This window comes from Vanessa atalanta, chromosome 16, assembly GCF_905147765.1.
Source record: "Vanessa atalanta chromosome 16, ilVanAtal1.2, whole genome shotgun sequence".
NCBI lineage: Eukaryota > Metazoa > Arthropoda > Insecta > Lepidoptera > Nymphalidae > Vanessa > Vanessa atalanta.
The window spans coordinates 10971342-10985861 of record NC_061886.1 but is presented as its reverse complement, the minus strand read 5'-3'; the positions used below and the strand labels follow the sequence as shown (position 1 = coordinate 10985861).

Sequence of the window (14520 nt, the reverse complement as noted above, 5' to 3'; positions counted from 1 at the left end):
CTGTGGAATAATCTATCTGGATTACAATGTTACACTTAACAATTTTTAATTTTATAAAGTCAATATGTGTAATTTGACCTATATGATTTTGGAGTGTGGAGGGTCATGACGTCTATGATACCCCTCTTTTGTCACGGCTTTAAGGCAAACGAATCACGAAAAAATTAAATAATCTTAGTTGTGTGTGTAATGTTTAATGGAACTATAACTATGTTTGTTAATAATCTTATTAAATATATAATATTAGATTAACATAATTCTGATGTACATATAATATGACACGTTGTATGGCATGTATTAACATGCCAAATCAAATTTATAAACTTTTTCCTTTTCTAAACATATTTCTTAAACGTAAAGAAAAAAAAGATTATTCTAATTTTCCTTTTTTTTTTTAATTAGACGTTGGCATAAAAATAACGAGAGCATAATTCCATTGCCGTATTTTATAAAAAGATTTTATGTAAAAAAAGCATGTTCCTTTAGTAAAGGTGATAGAATTAGAATTTACACTTCTCTTAATATAAATTATAAAGCTGCGTCTCCATGAAAGCAAAGTTGTCATTATTTAACTCTTGTACTGACACACGTTGGTACGAAAATCTCTTTAAGTTATAAATAAAAATGTACATAGCTTTCTGAGTTGAATATTAAAATTATATCTAATATATGGAGTTGTTACTATACATACAATGGAACTAGATTCATTTGAAATAGATTTTTAGCGTTATTATCTATCTATTGAGAAAGGTATTATGTTTATCTATAATATCACGATATGAGGCGGTTGAGTAATGTTTGAATGTAAGGGCAGAATTATTAAACATTTCTTAGTACCAATGTTCGCGGTACTAATCTATACATATAATAAAATTCGAGTGTCTGTTTGTAATATTAAAATAACCGCGTTTTACTAAATGCATATGTATGTATACACGGTACATATACCTAAATAAATTTTTTTACAATTTTTGTCTGTCTGTTTGTTCCGGCAATTTCCGGGACGGCTGGACCGATTTTGACGGAACTTTCACTGGCAGATAGCTGATGTAATAAGGAGTAACTTAGGCTACTTTTATTTTAGAATTATATGTAAAATAATAATAAAGTCACGCTTTTTTATTAAATTCAAACGCGCACGAAGTCGCGGGCACAGCTAGTATAGTATATAAAATATTTACATTTCAAAATACAAAAATACAAACTTGTGCTACTTTGCCTTATACCGTGTATCGTAACGTCATTCAGAAAAGATAGATATCTAATTATTTACCATGAGTCCTCGTCTCTTGTGTACTGTCATTGCGCTGTCTTTTTTAATAAAATTTTGAGGCGAGCCTGATATTATTAAAAAAATACGTTTTCCTCAGACAAAACGCCTTTTCGAAATTAAGGTCATTATGATTATCATCGTAATATTTATACAATGGAGTAATTTTAATGATTTAGTTTTTTTATAAATTATTGTGCGCAACATGTGAGCGCTACAAAAATGTTAAGAAGTCATTATTGTTTCAAAAAGGACGTAAGCTTACTAACAAGAACGACACTCCGCAAGTGAAGCTGCGGGCGGAATCTAGTTTACAATTAATAATGATAGTCGTTTAAAACTTACTTATCTTATTTGATTAAATTAAGAATTTCATAATGGCTACTCATTAACATTTTCGCAGATTTCTGCGAATCAACATTTAATAAAACGATCTTAAACTTTCTTAAAACCCGCTTATAAATTGTTTTGTAATATAATCTTTCAAACAAAGAACCCGCAAACTTCGGTTAAGGTTCACGTGTTTTGACCACGGGGCTAATCAAGCTCTTCGATTTGAATATTTTATACCAAGAAATTGTGCATCATTTATCTTCACAATATTCCTTATTGTATTTATGTGTGCGTAAATAATTGCATTATTTAAACAAGCGTAATAAAACTATCGATGATATTGTCGTGACCTATTCAAGCCATGGTTGCTATTTTATACGAGACTAAATAACTATATATAACATCTGACATATCACTTTGGTAATAAGCAAAATTAACATTATAACTTGGAAAATAGCTTGGTACCTTCTGACCTAGCACCGCACGCGTTCATTGGTCAATTCAAATAGCGCGCGCTTCCTTGGCTTCCTGTTACACAGTTCCGTCCCTTTTCGCGAAATTAATCCCAACGGTTGCAGAAAAGCGAGAGGAAATGTGTCACTCATAAAAAACCAACGAGGCATGCATAGTAATGAATCAAAGCCGTATTAATATTTCATCTTCGTAGAAGGCTAATTCGAGATGCTAGAATTAAACCCTATGGCTTAATATAGTTATTGGAGTCTTGTCGGGAATGCTAATTTGCTTTTCCCTGAGAGTATACTTGTAGTTGTGAGTGAGCCGTGATGGCCCCGTGGTTACAAGACGTGATTTTTAACAATGGTTCTGATTTCAAACCTGGGGGCAAACACTACTGGTTTCATGTGCTTAATTTATATTTATAATTTATCTCGTGCTCGGCGGTGAAGAAAAATATCGTAAGGATACTTGCACGTGATGGATGAGAATCTGCCTCGAGTATCTACCAAGCTGCATTAGAGCAGTGGATTAAGCTCGAAGCCTTTTCCTCAAAAGGTAGAGAAGGACTTTGACCGGTTGTGGGACACGTTTGACACATACACGTTTGTCGACATAACATTTAACATGAAACATTATTCATATTGCCAATGACAACACACGTCATGTCAAAGATGAAAATCAATAAAAATAATATAACACTTGAATTTTTTTATTGTAGTAGAGACAAGGTATCGGTAATCGAGCCTCATTATTCCTACGTATCTTATTAGCAATGAACTACGGTTGAATTTCGACCAATAGGCGGCCACTAGTATTCTTAAATAGTTGTAAAAATCACGCGAAAAAGCTTTAGAATTTTTTAATAACCTTTGTTTAAAATTTATTACATTTCATGTACCTCAGTATTAATACAATCATAAATATTTTTACAAAGGAAGCATATTCGCGAGTTTGTCCTTATTAAAGTACTACAATTTTGCGATCTATACGAAGGACTGTATATCAGATACGTCATTGTAAAATAACCCTTATAACTCAGACATACGATGTATTTTCAAAGGTGCTAGCAAAATATTTTTTTCGCCGTTGGGAATGATATGAAATGTAGCTACGAGAAGAACAAAGAACGCGCCACAGACTGAAAATTGTACAGATAAAAAATAAAACAAAATGGTTCGTAATTTTTTTTCCACGGTAGCAATGATAAAGGTGTAAGAAATTGAAACATGCACAATGGCTGATCGTTGAGTTTTTATTTTAAGCGGATTTATTGTCTTAAAGTCCTCAGAGATTTATTGTAGTATTAATAAAAGGTTAATTAGAAAAAATATAAGCAGTACTAAGCATTTATGATTAACACCTTAGTTCTTAATTAAAAAAAAATGCAAGTACTAACTGACTGTACTGTTCTGAAGTAGCCCAGTATCGGGTTGTTCTTAACTATTTTTATAAGAGTACTTGTTCTGCAGTAACCCAATATCAGTCTAATCTATACTATTATTTAACTTTGGCTGAACTTTTTTACATTACAAAGTTTAGTTGAAGTTATAAATGTAGATGGTTTTAAGCGAACTTTCTCTTTACGTGATTTAATACGTGGTAGTGTGGAGCTTAAGCAAGCCGAGTTAGTTTAGAGAGTTATCCGCTTCACAGCTAAAACTTATGAAAAATGTATGGAGTTGCAGCTCTGAAGTGGCTCCACCTTAGAGTTTTTAATAAGATGTTTTAATTCTTAGCTGTTTTTATTCTTTATTCAAGAATATTAATTACGCTGTGCCCGCGTTCACCTTGTTTATAGTAATACCGGTTTTTATTCTACAACGAAAGTTACTAATTATTTTTTAAATGAAGCTGAGTTTTATAAAATTTATCTTGTATTATTTTTTGTGCTATATTTTAAGGCATAAAAATGTAGCCTATACATTGTACACTCATATTGTCGGTGAAGAACTCTTTTCGTAAGGAAAAGGGTATTTCGGCCTTATTTAACGTTCATCCATTACGGGTTAGTAGATACACATGAGGCAGAATATAGTTCAACGCGTGCATACTTTTTCAGGATATTTTTTTTACAATTTTACATTTTAGTATTAAGTATTCAGTGGTGCTTGCTCGTATCAGAGCCGAGATGGCCCAGTGGCTAGAACGCGTGCATCTTAACCGATGATTTCGGGTTCAAACCACCACTGAAATTTCATGTGCTTAATTTGTGTTTATAATTCATCTTGTGCTCGGCGGTGAAGGAAAACATCGTGAGGAAACCTGCATGTGTCTAATTTCAACGAAATTCTGCCACATGTGTATTCCGCCAACCCGCATTGGAGCAGCGTGGTGGAATATGCTCCAAACCTTCTCCTCAAAGGGAGAGGAGGCCTTTATCCCAGCAGTGGGACATTTACGGGCTGCTAATGCTCGTATTTAAGCCGGGGTCTTATCCGGGTAAATTACAAATTTAAGGTCATATTATTTTGTATTTTGCCGTTAATAGACCATTTCCTCTGCCCCAAGGTTGCCTGGAAGAGATCGCTCTTCAGCGATAAGGCCGCCTTTTGTGCCATGCTTTATTTTGTTAAATTTATTTCCTGTGTGTTTTACTTATCTTGGTGTACAATAAAGAATATATTATTATTATTATTATTATTATTTTGGTTTGTTATCAATTTGCTATCACAAAATATACTATGATAAATGTAATATGACGACCTCCGTGGGCGAGTAGTGTGTACATTGGTTTTCATGGGTACGCCACTCCGAGGTCCCGGGTTCGATCCCGGCCGAGTTGATGTAGAAAAAATTCATTAGTTTTCTATGTTGTTTCGGGTCTGGGTGTATGTGGTACCGTCGTTACTTCTAATTTCCATAACACAAGTGCTTTAGCTACTTACATTGGGATCAGAGTAATGTATGTGATGTTGTCCAATACTTATTCATTATATAGATTGTGATGCTGCCTTGCAAGACAAAAAAAACCATGTGGCATATTATAATTAATAATTAGTAGCAACGGTACGGACAGCAGTCACTGTGTTGGTGCAATATTTAAATAATATATAACATACCATATAATATATACATATATACGAACATCCTAAACGAGAACATATTACAAATAACGTAAATATTACATCATTCGTGAAATGCTGCACATCACTAATATTTACGAAAAACTAATAGTTGCCACTTATAATCTAATTCTTAATTCTATAAAACAATTAGCGAATCTTGCCATCGCGATGTAGGAATGTCATAGATTTGACATAACGCCATCTAGTATTCAGAAGTAACAATTAATTCGTCAATTACGTGTGCAAATCGGATCAATACCCATTGTGCTATCTGAAATAATACTCTATCCCTTTTTATAAGTGAACACCTTGACACGTTATAAATTTTTTTTATCTATAGTGTGTTGTCTCCAAAACTGTTTCGAATATTAATTTTTTTATTAAAAAATAAACTACGAATTTTAAACTTGAATGAGTTAATAACGGTATTGAATGTGGGGCCAATTTTCATTTCGAAATTCAATTTAACGACCGTTACGTCTCTTTCAGACTCTTAGACTTGAGAGATTTATCAGACTCTCTATACAATTCGAAAATGTTCAAAATGTTTTTCAAATTGTATTTCTAGTGGAGCGACTTATTTAGTACTTATAACTATTTAACAAATATAATGTGAAATGTTTGGGTGGATAAAATATACATCCTTAAAAAACATTTTTTTAATTATTTCCTTATACAATTCAATTCTTAGTTTAATGGGCTTTAGTTGTGCCGACAGGGCAAAGATTATTTTGGCAATGTCAAGTAGGATGGAGAAAACACATGTAAGTAGCTAAAGCACTTGTGTGATGGAAAATCAAAAGTAACGACGGTACCGCAAACACCAAGACCCAAGGCAACATTAATTAACTTTTTCTATATTGACTCGGCCGGGAATCGAACCTGGGACCTCGGAGCGGCGTATCCATAAAAACCGGTGTACACACTACTCGACCACGGAGGTCGCTTTAAGATTAATCATTACGGAGTCATTTCCTTATGTATCTGTACGCTCTATATAGGTTCTTTATAATATATTTAAGTGACGTGATCACGTATTTCCTCAGCGTAGTCAGTTGCAACGTTTTTAAATATTTAATTTAAATGCAAATTTTTAGTGCCGGCAAAAATCAATGTTGACACAATTACTATTCAACATCCTTACCTATGTTATTTAACGCTAACGCGTTATTAATAAGATGGTATATTGTTGCTGATGGAAATCACGGTGAGGGTACGCACATTTTAATGTTCGTTTAGCTAAGACAAATTAAACCGGCCAAGTGTGAGTCGGTCTCGCCGACGAAGGATTCCGTATCATTATTATTTTGTTTTTTTTTTTTTATATCTTATACATTTATTTGTATATTTACTTTAAGTAAATAAACAAATAAGTAATTTGTGAATATTCACTGCACTGTTGCCATTTATTGATTTCGAGCAAAAATAGGCAAAAAATGGCGTTTATTGAATGGGAGGATTAATTATTTATTTTATTTTATAGCGGCAACATAAATAATGTAATTCATATTATTTATGAAAAATTTAACGTTCAAAAATCACGATAGCTATATCGTGGTTCTTGATAGACAGCCTGGTGACAGACAGATGGACGGACAGACAACGAAATCTAGTAATAGGGTTCCGTTTTTACCCTATTGGTACGGAACACTAAAAAGAGATGTCGTTGGACACCCGGTTGAAAAAGAGTTGCTTTTGATGTATAATATTATACATTATATAAAAGACTCAGCGAAACAAATAACAACGTTAGAGAATAATGACATGACAAGAACTAAAATTGTTATTAAATCCTGCGTAAATGAAAACAATAACAAAAAAATTCAAATAATATTATATAAAATAAAAAGAGATAAAGATAAAGAGAAAAATAGGGAAAGATCACCTGAAGAAAAACGCTTTTTCCTTATATGATGATGTCTACCGGGTCTACTATAAGCGTAAATGACATTTGTTCCAAAAAGTAGAAATTAATTTATATTTTCGTACAAAGGAATAGTATTCATAATATTATTATTTATTTCCTTTATAGATATAGTTAAATAGGGAAATGATGATGAGTAGTCACCATCGCCCAAAGAAATTGGTGCCGTTATAGAAAGTTAAAGAAAGAAATATTAACCACTTCTTGAAAGACCAGCGCCACCAACCTTGGGAGCTAAGATGTTATGTCCCTTGTGCTCGAAAGGCGATTTCATTCCATATATATTTTACCATTTAAAGCATCGCCTTTTTTCTTATATCTATTAATACACAAAATATTATGGTTAACGTATTTTTTTTTAATTGAATGCCTTGAGCGTCAATGTATACGAAAGAGAGTTACTAAAGTAGTCACGGACAACAGAGGTCATGTTTATTTATTTAAGTAAATGTGCGACACAATTTCTAATAAAAATAAAACTGTCACGGCTCTGTATTGTATACAACATAACAACGAAATGAATAAGTATTGAAAGAAATAATTATTTTAATTTTAAAACGCAACGAAGTATCTAAAATGCGCGTCACGCAAAAACAAGGAAGATTGTCGGCGTGAGGATGGTCTTACCAACAATACGCACCAATTAATATTTCTATTCATATATATTGAAGAGGAAAAAACAATAGATGGATGTTGACTTATTATTGAATCCTTTGAGCCAAGACAATAGTCTCTTATTGCCGGCTTATTTTACCCCAGAGAAGAATGCAATTCGATTATATTATGAAAGTATCTAAAAAGAAACAGACAAGGCAGACCACCTCTGCCGTTGGAAGAGGCATTTGCCAGTAGTGGGACGTTAAAAGGCCATTACTTTACTTTACTTTTTTATTGTATCTACCTCATATTTCACTTCTATAACAAATTTCTTCGTATTTTTAATGTGTTGAGGAAGAAAGATAGCAAAAAATTTAACATTTATATAAGTGAGATAATAGCAATGGTCGTCTAATTTGTTCCACTAAAACAAAACATTAGAGCTTGTCCAAAGTATATTAGTATTTAGGTCAACACTCGCAAATAGAGCGTGTAGAGCCGCAACGTTAGGGTATAAGGTTCAACAGTAAAGTCGTTGGTGATAAAATACACAATACGCGCGCCCTTGACCCGAGCAAATTGTGCGAGCTCTATGGAGCTGACACAGAGATATATTATACTGGAAGAGTCTTAATTGTAACAAAAAGGATTTTTAAATTATAAAAAATCTTAAAAAAATGTATTTTTAATAAATTTATTTGTCTTTTGGTTGGATTAGGATGATACAAGACAGTTTAAATGATTTACCAAAATATCATTATACTTATATCGCCTCTTAATATTTAATATTAATTCAATACGAAACACCTTGTAATCAGTGTCACAACTTCTTACAAAGCCGATGTTGGGCAGATTCAAACATTTAGCATTAAGACCTCGCCATCTGAACTAAACTGTCTTACCATCATAATATAAAGTAAAAAATTTAAAAAAGCTTCACATTCGTATTAATTCAAATTCTGAACAAATGTAATTTATTTATAGATATATATACCAACAGAGAATAAAGTAATAAAGTGTAAATTTTGACCTTATTTAATTTTAGCCGTATCCATTCATTTGACATCTTCGGGACAACCCGTCTGCTAGCGTTTTCAGGCAGAGTGAAATTACTCTGTTTATAGCTAGTGTTGCGATCTACGTTGTGTTTTTTTAATGGAATCAATGAATATATGCGTATCTCTATATCTATTTCACTTACGAACTTGATTTAATAACGTTTTGTAGATTACGATCACATTTGAATTTTTGTGTATTTGTAGGATTTTTCTTTATCTCATGTATGATGGGAAGTAGCCCTCACTGTCCATAGACATTCATACTATAAGAGATATTAAACAATTCTTGAAACACCAATGCACCACCATCAATACTGAGTACCTAGTTTTGTTTGTCGGGCAGATGAGCTTGCTCACCAAGCGAAATAAGTATTTATTTTGTTAAAAACAGCGATTTCAATCGATGAAACTATAAAAGTTTTTATTTCATCACATACTAGGCGGCGAAGGAAATTATCACGAGGAAACTTGTATGTATTGGATGATATTCTCTCACACGTGCATCAAGGAGTGAAGCAACTTTGCGTAATATGCTTCAAGCCTTAAGAAGATAGTAGAGATACTTACTTTTACATACAATATGTTAAATAGAAAGGAAATCACGAATTTATTTTAAAATATTTTGACATAAATCAAAACGCAATCAATATTTGGTCAGACGTAAATTCGGTTATAAATAGATGCTTTAAAAATATTTATAATATTATCAAGTAAAACTAATATAAATAAAAATTAATGTATAGTTATATGTTATGTTGTATATTGTGATTTGGAACGTCATTTATGTTTACTGAAGGTTGCCCGTCATTTTGGAGGGTATTTTTAGCTAAAAATGCGCCAGTTTCGTTTTCCACGGGCTTTTGACTCGGCAAATAGGTGTCGTGGCTTTACAAAGACCGAAATTATCCGACGTTTTGAAGAAGAGCGGATGTTAATGTACTTAGATTGGTAGAATAATCGAAATTCTTAATAGATATTCTGGTATATCAACATCAACATGCGTGGATGTCTTTAGTTTATTATGAAAGCCACTTTCGTTCAGAGATTCCACGAGGAAATGCTGGTATACAGTTAAGATCTTAATGTAAATATAGTTTCTGAAATTATATACACGACTACGTACTAGCTGCTCTGAACGTATACGATTGCATTGAACGTCACTTATAGGCCATAATCTTTCTCAGTAAATGAACTATTTAATTTAAGTACCAGTGTAATAGCAGTTAAAGAGACATAACATCTCAGTTCGCAACGTTGGCGTATTGGCGATGTAAAGAATGGCTAAAAAAGTTCTGACAGAGCCAAGGTGTTTTCAACACGAGTACATGTACATGTTTTCAAACAAACTCTTCATTTTAATAATGTAAGTAAAAGTATCGTTTAACTTTATACAGTGAAATTGTTTTTTTTTTTTTTTTGAGACAATAGTTCATAGTTATGCTAGGATCCGATAGTAGTCGAGTTATTATTACTATTGTTACATTCTCGCACGCCTCATGGTAAGATTGGCACGCGTAATGGCTTTCCAGACGTGGTTTACTAATATATGTAAAAAAAAAGTAACGTTTATAATTTATGTGTGTTTGTAAATTAAATGGAGTCAGTTGATAATTAAAAATTTAAATTCGTTGATTAGGTCAATTTTAAAATTGGTTTATATATTTTCAAATATGTACGTTGTATGATGAAATAAATCCAATGTATGACTAATAGTAATAATTATTACTAACCAGTATCTTTTTTCTTACCTCAAACAAGCATTTTAGTGAATTTTATATTGAAGAAAACAAAATTTCATGGAAATATATTATGAGCTACGCCGTAGCAAAGAAAGACTACGCCGTGCGGCGTAGCTATTTATCTCGGGGTAGTAACGACCTGTTCTACACTAGCACGTACATATAAAAATAACATTTCATCCTTTGATTATATCAGCATCGTGCGGAACGAGTTTTTTAAAATAGACATATAATTGACTAGTTTACGCCCGCGTCTTCGGCAGAGTTACCAGGGGCAGTCGCTGGTTTGAAATAGTAACCAATGTCCTGCCTGGTGTTCAATCTTGCTTCAACCCAATTTTCATCACATACGTTTTAGTGGTTTAACCGTGAAACCGTAACAGATAGAGAGACAGAGTTTCTTTCGAATTTATAATATTAGTATAAATTAAATGAAGCAAGGAATAATTTAAATTTCAAATTTAAAGTGCTTCTTGAAGGATTTCATAGAAATATATAAAAGTATTTCATGCTAATGGCATTCGATCCAATTGCGATTCATATTGGAACGAATCCTTCATTTGAATAAAGAGTAGTTTTCATAAGGCATCGTCTTAATAATATAATCTTTCGCTTTTGAATAATTACTAACGGAAACGGAAATAAGATGTTATGATCTTGTAGTTGTAGTTACACTCAATAAATCAAAATCGAAATATACTCAATCTAAGTAAGGCTTTTTTTTGCAAGCACTTTTGAATCGTCATTTAACAAAGTATGTAAAGTAAAGCTACCACCGGTTCGTAATATAGATTCTACCGAGAAGAACCGGCAAGAAACTCAGTAGTCACTCTTTTTCAACATCTGAAAATATAGTCATGTTAGTTTAATACAATTATATACGTATGCTATGTCTCCTGCCTGGAAGTCAACAAGCATTAACTCCACGCTTTTTTATCATCTATATAATCCTGTATCGAATGATATGCATTCTTTACCAATGCATTTTTAACAATTGACTTGAATCTACGAAACGGCAAAGTTAAAAATGTCTGCGGAATTTTATTATAGAAACGGATACCTTGCCCCAAGGATGATTTATTGACTTTGCAGAGTCGGAAACTTAGCGTTCTAAGCTTATCCTTACTTCTTGTGCACATACAATGATTATCACTGATTTTATCAAAGTGATCAATGCTACTGTGAATATACATACTACTAATATACTACACTGGCTTACTTACCCTTCGAAACCAGAACACACCAATACTAAGTGTTTTAAATACAGTTGTGTTGTAATACATACAGAATAACCGATGAGAGGATAAAAAGTGACCATAAAATCAATTATTTAATACATAACTTTAATTCTAAGAGCTTATAAAAATCATACAAATTATTAAAATTAAGGATATCTTCAATTGACTATGTTCACTATTTTAATTGTTATTAATTAATATATTTTTATATTTGCATAATATAAAATCATTTTTATTCGTAATTAATTAAAATTGGTAGTATTCTCTTTTTCGATATTTTTTTTGTAATAAATCTACTTTAAGGGCTTCTGTCTGGAAGCTGTCTCTCTGTCTACTTCTTTTGATATTAATCGGCGACTTTATTGATTTTATTAAACTGATAACTTACAAAGTTATTTCCCTCTATATTTAAACTCGGAGTCGACAATTAATTACTAGAACGATCAATCATATTATCTCAAACAACTACTTAAGTAAAATCAATGATATCAAACGGTAATTACCGACCGCTACTTGATAAATGATTAATGATCTTACATTTTAAACAATGTATTCAGAAATTTATCATGAAATAAAAAAAAATTGTAGCATAGCGTTAACTGCCTGTAAATTTCCCACTGCTGGGCTAAGCCTTCCTCTCCCTTTGAGGAGAAGGTTTGGAGCATATTCCACCACGTTGCTCCAATGTGGGTTTGTGGTTTAAATTAGACACATTTCATCACCACCGAGAACGAGATGAATTATAAACACAGATTAAGCACATGAAAATTCAGTGGTGCTTGCCTGGGTTTGAACCCGCAATCATCGATTAAGATGCACGCGTTCTAAACAATGGGTCATCACATCACGGCTGTGTAAAAAAAATTATAACGCTAAAGTGAAAAGTTACACGAATGTAATAATTATTTTTTAAATTTTTAATTTAATAATTTTCATATGTGTGACGTTTCATATGTGTTTACACTTTGTGTCATTATAAGAATAAATAAACATAAACCAGAATTTATTATAATGTGCTGAGTTAATTTCAGCTTTAATCAGAAGACAGGATTCTTGATTGTGAACACTTATAAGATTATAAATACTTCCACAGCTTAACGACTCCTAAAACCATTAACGCGCTGTTATCAACATAATGTACATGGGTATTGATGGTACTTTTAATTTAAGGGCTGTAACTGGTACTTACCATGTACGGTAGTTTATGGCCATTATTAGAATAGGTCACTTTGTATACGTGACTAGAAATAACAATATATTTGTAGTAATAATATTCGAATCGTCTATCTACTTCTATATTACTACCACACAAACCTTACATCAATGATCAGTCTGAAATTACCTAATTTGTAAGGAGTTAATAGGCATATCAATGTATACACAGCAGTTCTTTGTTCAACTATCTTTGGTGGAATTTACAATTGTATTGCAGAGTCGCAGGCGATTGTAGCAATAATTATTTACTCATTTGATGTATGAAGGAAACTCAAAAATGCACTAACACAAACAAAAGGTTACGGAGAAAGATAGAATTAAAAAAAAAATAATCAGCCTTGAAAATTAATACTCTACCACTTTCATTCGTAATGAATGATAGATCCAAAAAATATAATGACTTCAAAGATGTTTAAATTTAAAACAAAAATGATGTAGAGGTTTTTTTAAAAAAGAACATTTTTAACAACGAAATTATGAAATATATACACTTTACGATAAAAGATTTTAAGAATGTATATATATATAAGAAACACAATAGGCGTGATCATAAAGTCAACATAAAAGTTCAGATAGTATAGTTTGATACACCATTAAAGGAACACCACAATACAGTTCACAAATTTCAACATAAATTAATAAAAGTTGAAATAAATAACGAAAATAAAACCAAAATAAAGAAAGTAAACTCTGATCCTATTGCTAAACTAAAAACTGTTGAGGTTTTACCTGAAATTGATAACGACACGGAGTTTGATATCGATATAGGTGAGAATTTACCTTTAATTTTCCTCAACCCTGTTAATGACAGGTGTTATTGATATATTGGTTCCATAGCCTGCGAGTAATACCACCATTATAGTTGCAACAGAGATAATAATTCCGGGAACGTGCCGAGCACTGCAGGCTATTGGAACTCTTAAAATTTAAACCTGATTAATATAACTGAAGTACCTTTTTATAATACTAAAATTTTATAAAATTAATATACGAGTATGATTGTTTACACGATACGCTAAATAAAAACACAGTTTTGAAAATTTTGGTCTGTTTTTCTGTTTGTTCCGAATCTCTGAAACGGCTAAACCGATTTTGACGAGACTTTCACTACTGATAGATAGATAATATTTTAAGGAGTAACATAGGTTACTTTCATTTTCTAATAAAGGAATAGGGATCCATGAGAAAAAATAAAGGCCCCCGCCCCGCTGCTACTAAATAAAATGCAAATATTTCATTTCAATCATCTGCTTTCAAGCCTTTATCTATTAAGCCTTCGAAATAAATGTCCATATATGCTATTATTTTATATTTACTTTAATTAAAATAATCATTCAATTTCCTGGGTAATGTATAGTAGACACAATCAGTAACTTATTAACTTATAAATAACGATAATTATACTGTATTTTTTTAAATTTTTAGACTCCTAAAGAGTCAGCAGCTCATAGGCTCAGTTACTCTTCAAAACGGAGCAAAGCAATACTTTAATAGTAGTAGTAGCTCTACGACGAAGTCACGAAGTCAGTATGGTGTTCGGCATACTATGCGTCAAAATTCAGATCTATACGTAAATAACAAACATCGATATAATAAATCATTCTATAGTTACTACTGAGTCT

General features: G+C 32.0%; 1 protein-coding gene across 4 annotated transcripts in view; it reads right to left on the bottom strand.

Annotated features, from left to right (window-relative positions):
• LOC125070045 (potassium voltage-gated channel protein Shaw-like) overlaps positions 1-14520 on the bottom strand; it is a 114970-nt gene that overhangs the window by 30938 nt on the left and 69512 nt on the right. The gene's annotated exons all lie outside the window — the stretch shown is intronic.